Genomic DNA, 9,501 nt, shown 5'->3' with positions numbered 1-9,501 from the left:
TCAAACTACTGCACAATTGCACTCATCTCACACACTATCAAACTACTACTTAAAATTTTCCAAGCCTGGCTTCAACAGTATGTGAACCAAGAACTTCCAGATGTTCAAGCTGGATTTAGAAAAGGCAGAGGAACCAGAGATCAAATTGCCAGCATCTGATGGATCATCAAAAAAGCAAGAGAGTTCCAGAAAAACATCTACTTCTACTTTATTGACTATGTCAGAGTCTTAACTGTGTGGATCACAGCAAACTGTGGAAAATTCTTCAAGAGATTGGAATACCAGACCACCTGACCTACCTCCTGAGAAATCTGTATGCGGGTCAAGAAGCAACAGTTAGAACTAGACATGGAACAACAGATTGGTTCCAAATTGGGAAAGGAGTATGTCAAGGCTGCATATTGTCACCCTGTTTATTTAACTTATATGGCATGCTGCGATTCATGGGGTCGCGAAGAGTCGGACACGACTGAGCGACTGAACTGAACTGAAACTGAGTACATCATGCAAAATGCTGGGCTGGATGAAGCACAAGCTGGAATTAAGATTGCCAGGAGAAATATCAATAAGCTCAGATAAACAGATGACACCACCCTTAAGCAGAAAGTGAAGAAGAACTAAAGAGCCTCTTGATGAAAGTGAAAGAGGAGAGTGAAAAAGTTGGCTTAAAGCTCAACATTCAAAACACTAAGATCATGGCATCTGGTTCCATCAGTTCAGTTCAGTTGTTCAGTCGTGTCTGGCTTTTTGTGACCTCATGGACTGCAGCACACCAGGCTCGGCCACGGAATTCTCCAGGCAAGAATATTGGAGTGGGTTGCCATTTCCTTCTCCAGGGGATCTTCCTGACCCAGAGATCGAATCCAGGTCTCCCACACTGCAGATGAACTCTTTACCAACTGAGCCTCGGGAAGCCAATACAAGCAGTCAAAGCATCAGGTTTCGCCATGAAGCCTGAGGGTAATTAAATGTAGTGATGTGAACATTTAGGCTTTTCAATCTAAAATGACTCAGCTGTTAATTAGACTTCTTGTGGTGATCATTTTCCAATATACAGAAATTTCAAATCATCATGGTATATGTTGTTGTTCAGTTGCTAAGTCATCACCAACTCTTTGTGACTCCATGGACTGAAGCACACCAGACTCCTCTGTCCTTCACTGTTTCTTGGAATTTGCTCAAATTCATGTCATTGAGTCAGTGAGGCTATCTGACCATTTCATCCTCTGCTGCCACCTTCTCCTTTTGCCTTCAGTCTTTCCCAGCATTAGGGGTTTTTCCAATGAATTGGTTCTTTGCTTCAGGTGACCAAAGTATTGGAGATTCAACTTCAGCAGCAGTCCTTCCAATGAATATTCAGGGTTGAATTCCTTTAGGATTGATCTCCTGGTTTGATCTTCTTGCAGTCCAAGGGACTCTCAAGAGTCTTCTCCAACACCACAGTTCAAAAGAATCAATTCTTTGGCGCTCAGCTTTCTTTATAGTCCAACTCTCACATCCATACATGACCACTGGAAAAACCATCACTTCATGGTTCCATCACTTCATAGCAAATAGATGGGGAAACAATGGAAACAGTGAGAGACTTTATTTTGGGGGGCCTCCAAAATCACTGTAGCTGGTGACTGTAGCCATGAAATTAAAAAATGCTTGCTGCTTGGAAGAAAAGCTATGACCAACCTAGACAGCATATTTAAAAAGCAGAGACATTACTTTGCTAACAAAGGTCCGTCTAGTCAAAGCTATGGTTTTTCCAGTAGTCATATATGGATGCAAGCTGGACTATAAAGAAAGCTGAGCGCCGAAGAATTGGTGCTTTTGAACTGTGGTGTTGGAGAAGACTCTGGAGAGTCCCTTGGGCAGCAAGAGATCAAACCAGTCAATCCTAAAGGAAATCAGTCCTGAATATTCATTGAAAGGACTGCTGCTGAAGCTCAATCTCCAATACTTTGGCCACCTGATGCGAAGAACTGACTCACTGGAAAAGACCCTGATACTGGGAAAGACTGAAGGCAGGAGGAGAAGGGGGTGACAGAGGATGAGATGGTTGGATGGCATTATTGACTCAATGGACATGAGTCTGAGCAAGCTCCAAGAGTTGGTGATGGACAGGGAAGCCTGGCATGCTGCAGTCCATGGAGTCACAATGAATTGGACATGACTGAGTGACTGAACTGAACTTAACTGAATGCAGGAAATCTGGGTTTGATCCTTGGGTCTAGAAGTTCCCCTGGAGAAGGAAATGGCAACCCACTCCAGTATTCTTGTCTGGAGAATCCCATGGACAGAGAAGTCTGGTGGGCTACACAGTCCATGGGTCGCGAAGAGTCGGACACGACTAAGCAACTAACCAAAAATAACAGTATAGGATACAGTAAGTCCTCTCATACAAAACTTCAAATTGGAAGCTTTCAAAGATGGAAACACGTGTTTGCATGCCCAATCACATAAATTAGTTCCTGCGTCTGGCGCCCATTGTCAGGCGCATGCATCCTCTGCAAGCTGTGCAGCTTGCCTTCCGTCTCCTATTGCTGACGACCCTTCAGCTCTACCATCTCTCACCTCCTCTCCCCCTTCCAGTGAGTAACTCTTGCTGGCTCAGATGATGCCAGCCCCTATATTCCAGCTGTCAAACTGTACTACTCTGCTTTTCAAGGTACTGTATTGTTAAGATTTAAAATGTGTTTTTTGTGTGTGCTTTTTACGTATTATTTATTGTGTATTATTTGTGAAAAGTATTATGAACCTATCATAGTACAGTACTATAGAGTTGATTGTATTTGTTGACTACCTAGGCTAACTTTGTTGGACTTATGACCAAATTGGACTTAAGAATGTGCTCTCAGAATGGAACTCGTTCGTATGTACGGGACTTTCTGTAATGATTAAGTGTACAGCTCTGGGTTAAATTCCCAGCTCTGTCACTTACTGGCTGTGGGTCCTTGGGGATGTTATCTGTTAATTACCCTATTTGCAAAATGGAATATAATAATAACAACCACTTATAGAGTTGCTCTGTGAAGCACATGAGAACTGTTCTGGAACACAGTGATATTATTCTGTTATTAGCTGTTATTATTCCATATTCTTCCTATAACAAAAAAATGTTACAATAAACACTTTGGAAGTTATTTATTTGCATTCTCATGCAAGTCTACGTCTGGAATTCTTGGGTCAATGAATATATGCCTTTTATAATTTGATGGATATTGCCAAATGCTTTCTAAAATCACTTTACTAATTTACAATCCCACAACCCGTTTTTCCAAACTCTAGCCAAGTCTGAGAGATATGTGGCCAAACCTCTAAATTCTGGCAACCTGACATATGAAAAATGCTGTCTCCTGCCTTTTAAATTATGGGACAGAATCTGAGCAACCTCTTGTGTTTATTGATTGTGTGTACATTTTTTCTTGTGACTTCCTGTTGGTATCACTCATCTGTCAACTTTTTTTCTCATTGATTTTATTCATTCATCCAATTAATTGTATTGAGTACATCTTAGGGATACAACAGTGAACAAGATAAGACCTCGTCCTTATGAAGCTTATAATCTGGTCAGGGAGACAGAAAATTAGCCAAGAAAGAATAAAATAATTACAATTCCTATGAGAAAAAAATAAAGAGGCTGTTAAAATCATGAGTAAGCAGCAGTAGGGAGAATCTTCCTTAGAAAAAGTGGTAATCATAGAAAGATTATTTAAAGAAATGAACTTTCAGTTAGGAACAGATGGTTGAGAAGGAGTGAATCATGGAAGGAGCAGTGGATTACATTTCAAGCAGAAGGAACAGCCATATGCAAAAGCTCTAATTCAAGAATGAGCTTAGCATGTTTCAGGAACAGGCAGGCAACTGTGGCTGGAGTGTCCTTGGTGAGAGGAAGAGAGCCAGCAGATGAGATTGGAGAGGTGGGCTGGTGTCACAGGAATATGAATTTTACTTCCAGTGCTTTGGGAAACTGACACTAGGAAACTGACATGATCATAAATACTCAAAGACCATTCCAGCTATTCTGTGATTGGACAGGAGGGAGGCAAACGTGCATAAAGGCAGGAAGGCTAGTGAGGAGACAAACGCAGGAATCTGAGTAAGTGACAATAGTTTGGACAGAGTGGAGACATTGGAGAATGGGGCTTCCTAGGTGACACTAGGGGTAAAGAATCCACGTGTTAATGCAGGTGGATGTAAGAGACACGGGTTCGATGTCTGAGTCAGGAAGATCCCCTGGAGGAGGGCACAGCAAACCACTCCAGTATTCTTGCTTGGGCTTCCCAGGTAGCGGAGTGGTAAAGAGCCTGCTTGCCAGAGCAGGAGACAAAGAGATGCTGTTTTGATCCCTGGGTTGGGAAGAAGCCAGGTATTGGCAACCCACTCCAGTATTCTTGCCTGGAGAATCCCATAGACAGAGGAGCCTAGAAGACTGCAGTCCATAGGGTTGCGCAGAGTCAGACACAACTGAAGCGACTCAGCAAGCACGCATGCCTTGGAGAATGAAGAAAAGGAGTACATTGATGATATTTTGGGAGGTATAACTGGCAGGACCGGGTAATGAATCAACCATGGTGGCTTGTGATGAGTGAAGTTGCAGAAATGACTCCCTGGTCTTTAGCTCTTCCCTCTGAGTCGACAGAGCACTTATAATAAGAAGGAAGACCACAGTGTGGGAGGTTTGGGAGCTGAACAGGGTGGTGGCAGGTTCAGCTTTAGACACACTAATCTGGATACGACGGTAAGACACCCCAATGGAAGTGGCCACAAAACATTAGATATGTGAGTTAGAAGCTCAAAAGAGAGATCTGGGCTAACCATATAAATTTAAAGGGAAGTGTTCTTCGTGTTTCACCATGAAAGTGAAAAAGAAAATTAGTCACTTAGTGGTGTCCGACTCTTTGTGACCCCATGGACTGTAGTCCACCAGGCTCGGCCATGGAATTCTCCAGGCAAGACTACTGACGTGGGTAGCCATTTTCTTCTCCAGGGGATCTTCCTGACCCAGGGATCGAATCCAGCTCTCCCGCATTGTGGGCGGACTCTTTACCAACTGACCCTCCAGGGAAGCCAATACAAGCAGTCAAAGCATCAGGTTTCGCCATGAAGCCTGAGGGTAATTAAATGTAATGATGTGAACATTTAGGCTTTTCAATCTAAAATGACTCAGCTGTTAATCAGACTTCTTGTGGTGATCATTTTCCAATATACAGAAATTTCAAATCATCATGGTATATGTTGCTGTTGTTCAGTCACTAAGTCATTGCCAACTCTTTGTGACTCCATGGACTGAAGCACACCAGACTCCTCTGTCCTTCACTGTTTCTTGGAACTTGCTCAAATTAATGTCATTGAGTCAGTGAGGCTATCTGACCATTTCATCCTCTGCTGCCGCCTTCTCTTTTTGCCTTCAGTCTTTCCCAGCATTAGAGGCTTTTCCAATAAGTCGGCTCTTTGCATCAGGTGACCAAAGTATTGGAGATTCAACTTCAGCATCAGTCCTTCCAATGAATATTCAGGGTTGAATTCCTTTAGGATTGACTGGTTTGACCTCCTTGCTGTCCAAGGGACTCTCAAGAGTCTTCTCCAACACCACAGTTCAAAACCACCAAGTATATGGCATTCAGCCTTCTTCATAGCCCAATTCTGTACATGACTACTGGAAAAACCATAGTTTTGACTCTATGCACCTTGGTCGGCAAAGTGATGTCTCTGCTTTTTAATACACTGTTTAAGTTTGTCATAGCTTTTCTTCCAAGGACTAAGCATCTGAATTTTATGGCTGCAGTTATCATACATAGTGATTTTGGAGCCCAAGAAAACAAAAAAGCATGTCCACTTTTTCCCCTTCAATTTGCCACGAAGTGATGGGACTGGAGGCCATTATCTTTGTTTTTTGAATATTGAGTTTTAAGCCACCTTTTTCACTCATTATGTTTTAATGCCTGAAATTAATATATGTCAATTATACCTCAATTGTTTTTTTAAACCTTTTATTTTGTATTGGGGTATAGTTGATTAACAACGTTATCATAGTTTCAGATGAACAGTGAAGGGACTCAGTCATACATATACATTATACTTTAATTATTTTTTTAAAAAGAGCAAATTAAAAAAAATAATGATTTAGCAGAGAAAGTATCTTGCACTTACATCAAGCCTTTCTCTCAAAAATGCAACGCAGGGGGATTTCCCTGGCAGTCCAGTGGGGGACTTCGCCTTCCAATGCAGGGCTTCCCAGGTGGTTCAGACAGTAAAGAATACACCTGCAATGCAAGAGACCCAGGTTTGATCCCTGGATCAGGAAGATCCCCTGGAGAAGGGAATGGCAACCCACTCCAGTATTCTTGCAATGGAAGAATTCCATGGACAGAGGAGCCTGGCAGGCTACAGCCCATGGGGTCATGAAGAGTCAGACATGACTGAGAAACTAACACTTTCACTTTAAAATAGTCCACATCAAAAAAAAAAATGCAATATCAGGGACTTTTCTGACAGTCTAGTGGTTAAGACTCAGTAAGATTCCGTTCTTCCTCTGCAGGGGTGGAGTGGGTTCAATCCCAGGTCAGGAGACTAAGATTCCACATGCCACGTAGTGCAGGGGTGGGGTGGGGGGACAAACAAACAAAAAACCCATTGCACATTATCAAATCAGAATGGCTAATGAGAATGAGGAAGTATTAAGCAGGAAGGAGGCAGGGAAAGGACTAGCTCCTTCATTGTAGAAGTAGTAGTCGTGGTGAAAGTCACTCAGTCATGTCCGACTCTTGCAACCCCGTGGACTCTAGCACACAAGGTTCCTCTGTCCATGGGATTCTCCAGGAAAGAATACTGGAGTGGGTTGCCATTTCCTTCTCCAGGGCATCTTCCCGATCCAGGAATCGAACCCATGTCTCCTGCATTGCAGGCAGATTCTTTACCGACTGAGAGTACTGCAATCTGGAGCCTTCCACTGGGGAGCCTTCCCCACTGGAGAAAAACTGAAACCCAGCAAGGGCTCAGGTGCCTGTGGCACAGAGAGCCCAACTCTGACAGTGGGAGTTTGCAGCAAAGTCAGGATTTATTGCAGAGCACCAAACAAGGGAATAGGAGACAAGCCTCAGATCTATTCTAACTTGGTCTTTGAGTGAGGGTTTTTTAAAAAGGAGAATAGGACTTCCCTGGTGGTCCAGTGGTTAAGAATCTGTCTGCCAATACTGGGGACACATGTTTGATCCCATGTCCAGGAAGATTCCACAGGCCGTGGGGCAATGAAGCCCGTGTGCCACAACTACCAAACCTGTGCTCTAGAGCCCCTGATCCACAACATGAAAATCGACCACAATGGGAGGCCCTGGTACCACAACTAGATAGTAGCCCCAGCTTACCCCGACTAGAGAAAGCCCAAAGCATCCAAGACCCTGTGTGCCAAAACAAAGACCTAGAGCAGCCAAAAATAAATTTAAAAAGGCGGGGAGGGGTACTTCTCTGGTGGTCCAGTGGCTGAGACTCTGTGCTCCCAAGGCAGGGGGCCTGGAATTCAATCCCTGGTCAGGGAAATAGGTCCTGCGTGCCTCCACTAAGAGTTTCATCCTGCAACTAAAAAATCCCACCTGCTACAACTAAGACCCAGGGCAGCCAAAGCAAGTGAATACATAGTTTTCAAATGGTGGGGAGAACAAAGAGGTGGGCATTAATCATCTTGTGAAATTTCTATGATATTTCTTAGGTGCAGTTTCAGGAGTCAGCATGTCTTTGATTTACAATTCTCTGGCTAAGTGGTACATTATTCAAGGATCCATTAGCTTATCTTGCCCTGAAAAAACAACGGAGTTTGCATGTTTAATGATGATATCTAGATTCAAAATTTCAGTGGGTAGTTGATGTTATCAACCATGGTAATTTTAGTCATCTGACTCTGGCTGATGAATGCTCAGTTAGCACAGGATTGAGGTCAGAGGGGACAAGAAAGGGATGAAGTTTTAGATAGATTAATTATAAACAGTATGGGACTTCAGGGAATTCGGTTTTAGGGGGACTCAGTTTCAGAATCATTTGGCCACACTTTTTACAAAAACTCTAATCTCCTCAGTCTTTAAAAAAGATAGTTCAGATGTCATGGTACCTCGGGAAGGGGTTTGTCTTTTCCAAGGTCCCCTGTTCAGCCTTTCTGGGTTGAGACTTAGTTTTGGTCCAGTAAATAAGTGACGTGTTTAGCACACTGCCTGGTATACTGAAATGTTCAGTGATTCCTTGCTATTATTAACATTAGAAGAAAGAACCCTGGTGCCTGAGAGTCAGAGGTTCTGGGTTCATTTCCTGGCTGCAAATAACAAAAAAGAAAGAAAGAAAGAAAGAAATTCTAATTAGTGTAAAGAAACAAATAAATTTACTGGGTCATCTAGCTTGGAGGACTAGCCAAAGAGCCACAAAAAATTTTTTTTAAGTAAGATAGGTCAGAAACTATAGTCTCTGTTTTGCCATGAGGAAACTGAGAAACTACGATCAGGCGGTAAGTGATGGAGCAGGAATATTAATGTGATCTGTGATTGCTTTTGATCTGAGACTTCCCAGAGAACTAAATCGCTTCAGAAGCCAGGGCCTCTGGAAGCAGCAATTCAACTGATATTTGTCTCTGCTTTTCTTGCCCTGTTGGCCTGATTCTCTCTTACTGCAGGAATGTCATCTCAATGTGATAGAAAGAAACGGCTGCACCTAAAAAGAGACGTACTCCTTGACGTCAAGCCTGTATATTGTCACCCTGCTTATTTAACTTATATGCAGAGTACATCATGAGAATCGCTGGGCTGGAAGAAGCACAAGCTGGAATCAAGATTGCCGGGAGAAATATCAATAACCTCAGATATGCAGATGATACCACCCTTATGGCAGAAAGTGAAGAGGAACTAAAAAATAAAAAGCCTCTTGATGAAAGTGAAAGAGGAGAGTGAAAAAGTTGGCTTAAAGCTCAACATTCAGAACACTAAGATCATGGCATCCGGTCCCATCACTTCATGGGAAATAGATGGGGAAACAGTGGAAACAGTGTCAGACTTTATTTTTTTGGGCTCCAAAATCACTGCAGATGGTGACTGCAGCCATGAAATTCAAAGACACTTACTCCTTGGAAGGAAAGTTATGACCAACCTAGATAGCATATTCAAAAGCAGAGACATTACTTTGCCAACAAAGGTCCGTCTAGTCAAGGCTATGGTTTTTCCAGTAGTTATGTATGGATGTGAGAGTTGGACTGTGAAGAAAGCTGAGCACTGAAGAATTGATGCTTTTGAACTGTGGTGTTGGAGAAGACTCTTGAGAGTCCCTTGGACTGCAAGGAGATCCAACCAGTCCATTCTGAAGGAGATCGGCCCTGGGTGTTCTTTGGAAGGAATGATGCTAAAGCTGAAACTCTCGTACTTTGGCCACCTCATGAGAAGAGTTGACTCACTGGAAAAGACCCTGATGCTGGGAGGGAGTGGGGGCAGGAGGAGAAGGGGACGACAGAGGATGAGATGGCTGGATGGCATCACCAAC

The sequence above is a fragment of the Oryx dammah genome, unplaced genomic scaffold, assembly GCF_014754425.2.
Source record: "Oryx dammah isolate SB20612 unplaced genomic scaffold, SCBI_Odam_1.1 HiC_scaffold_15, whole genome shotgun sequence".
Classification (NCBI taxonomy): domain Eukaryota; kingdom Metazoa; phylum Chordata; class Mammalia; order Artiodactyla; family Bovidae; genus Oryx; species Oryx dammah.
Note: the sequence above shows the minus strand (reverse complement) of the source record.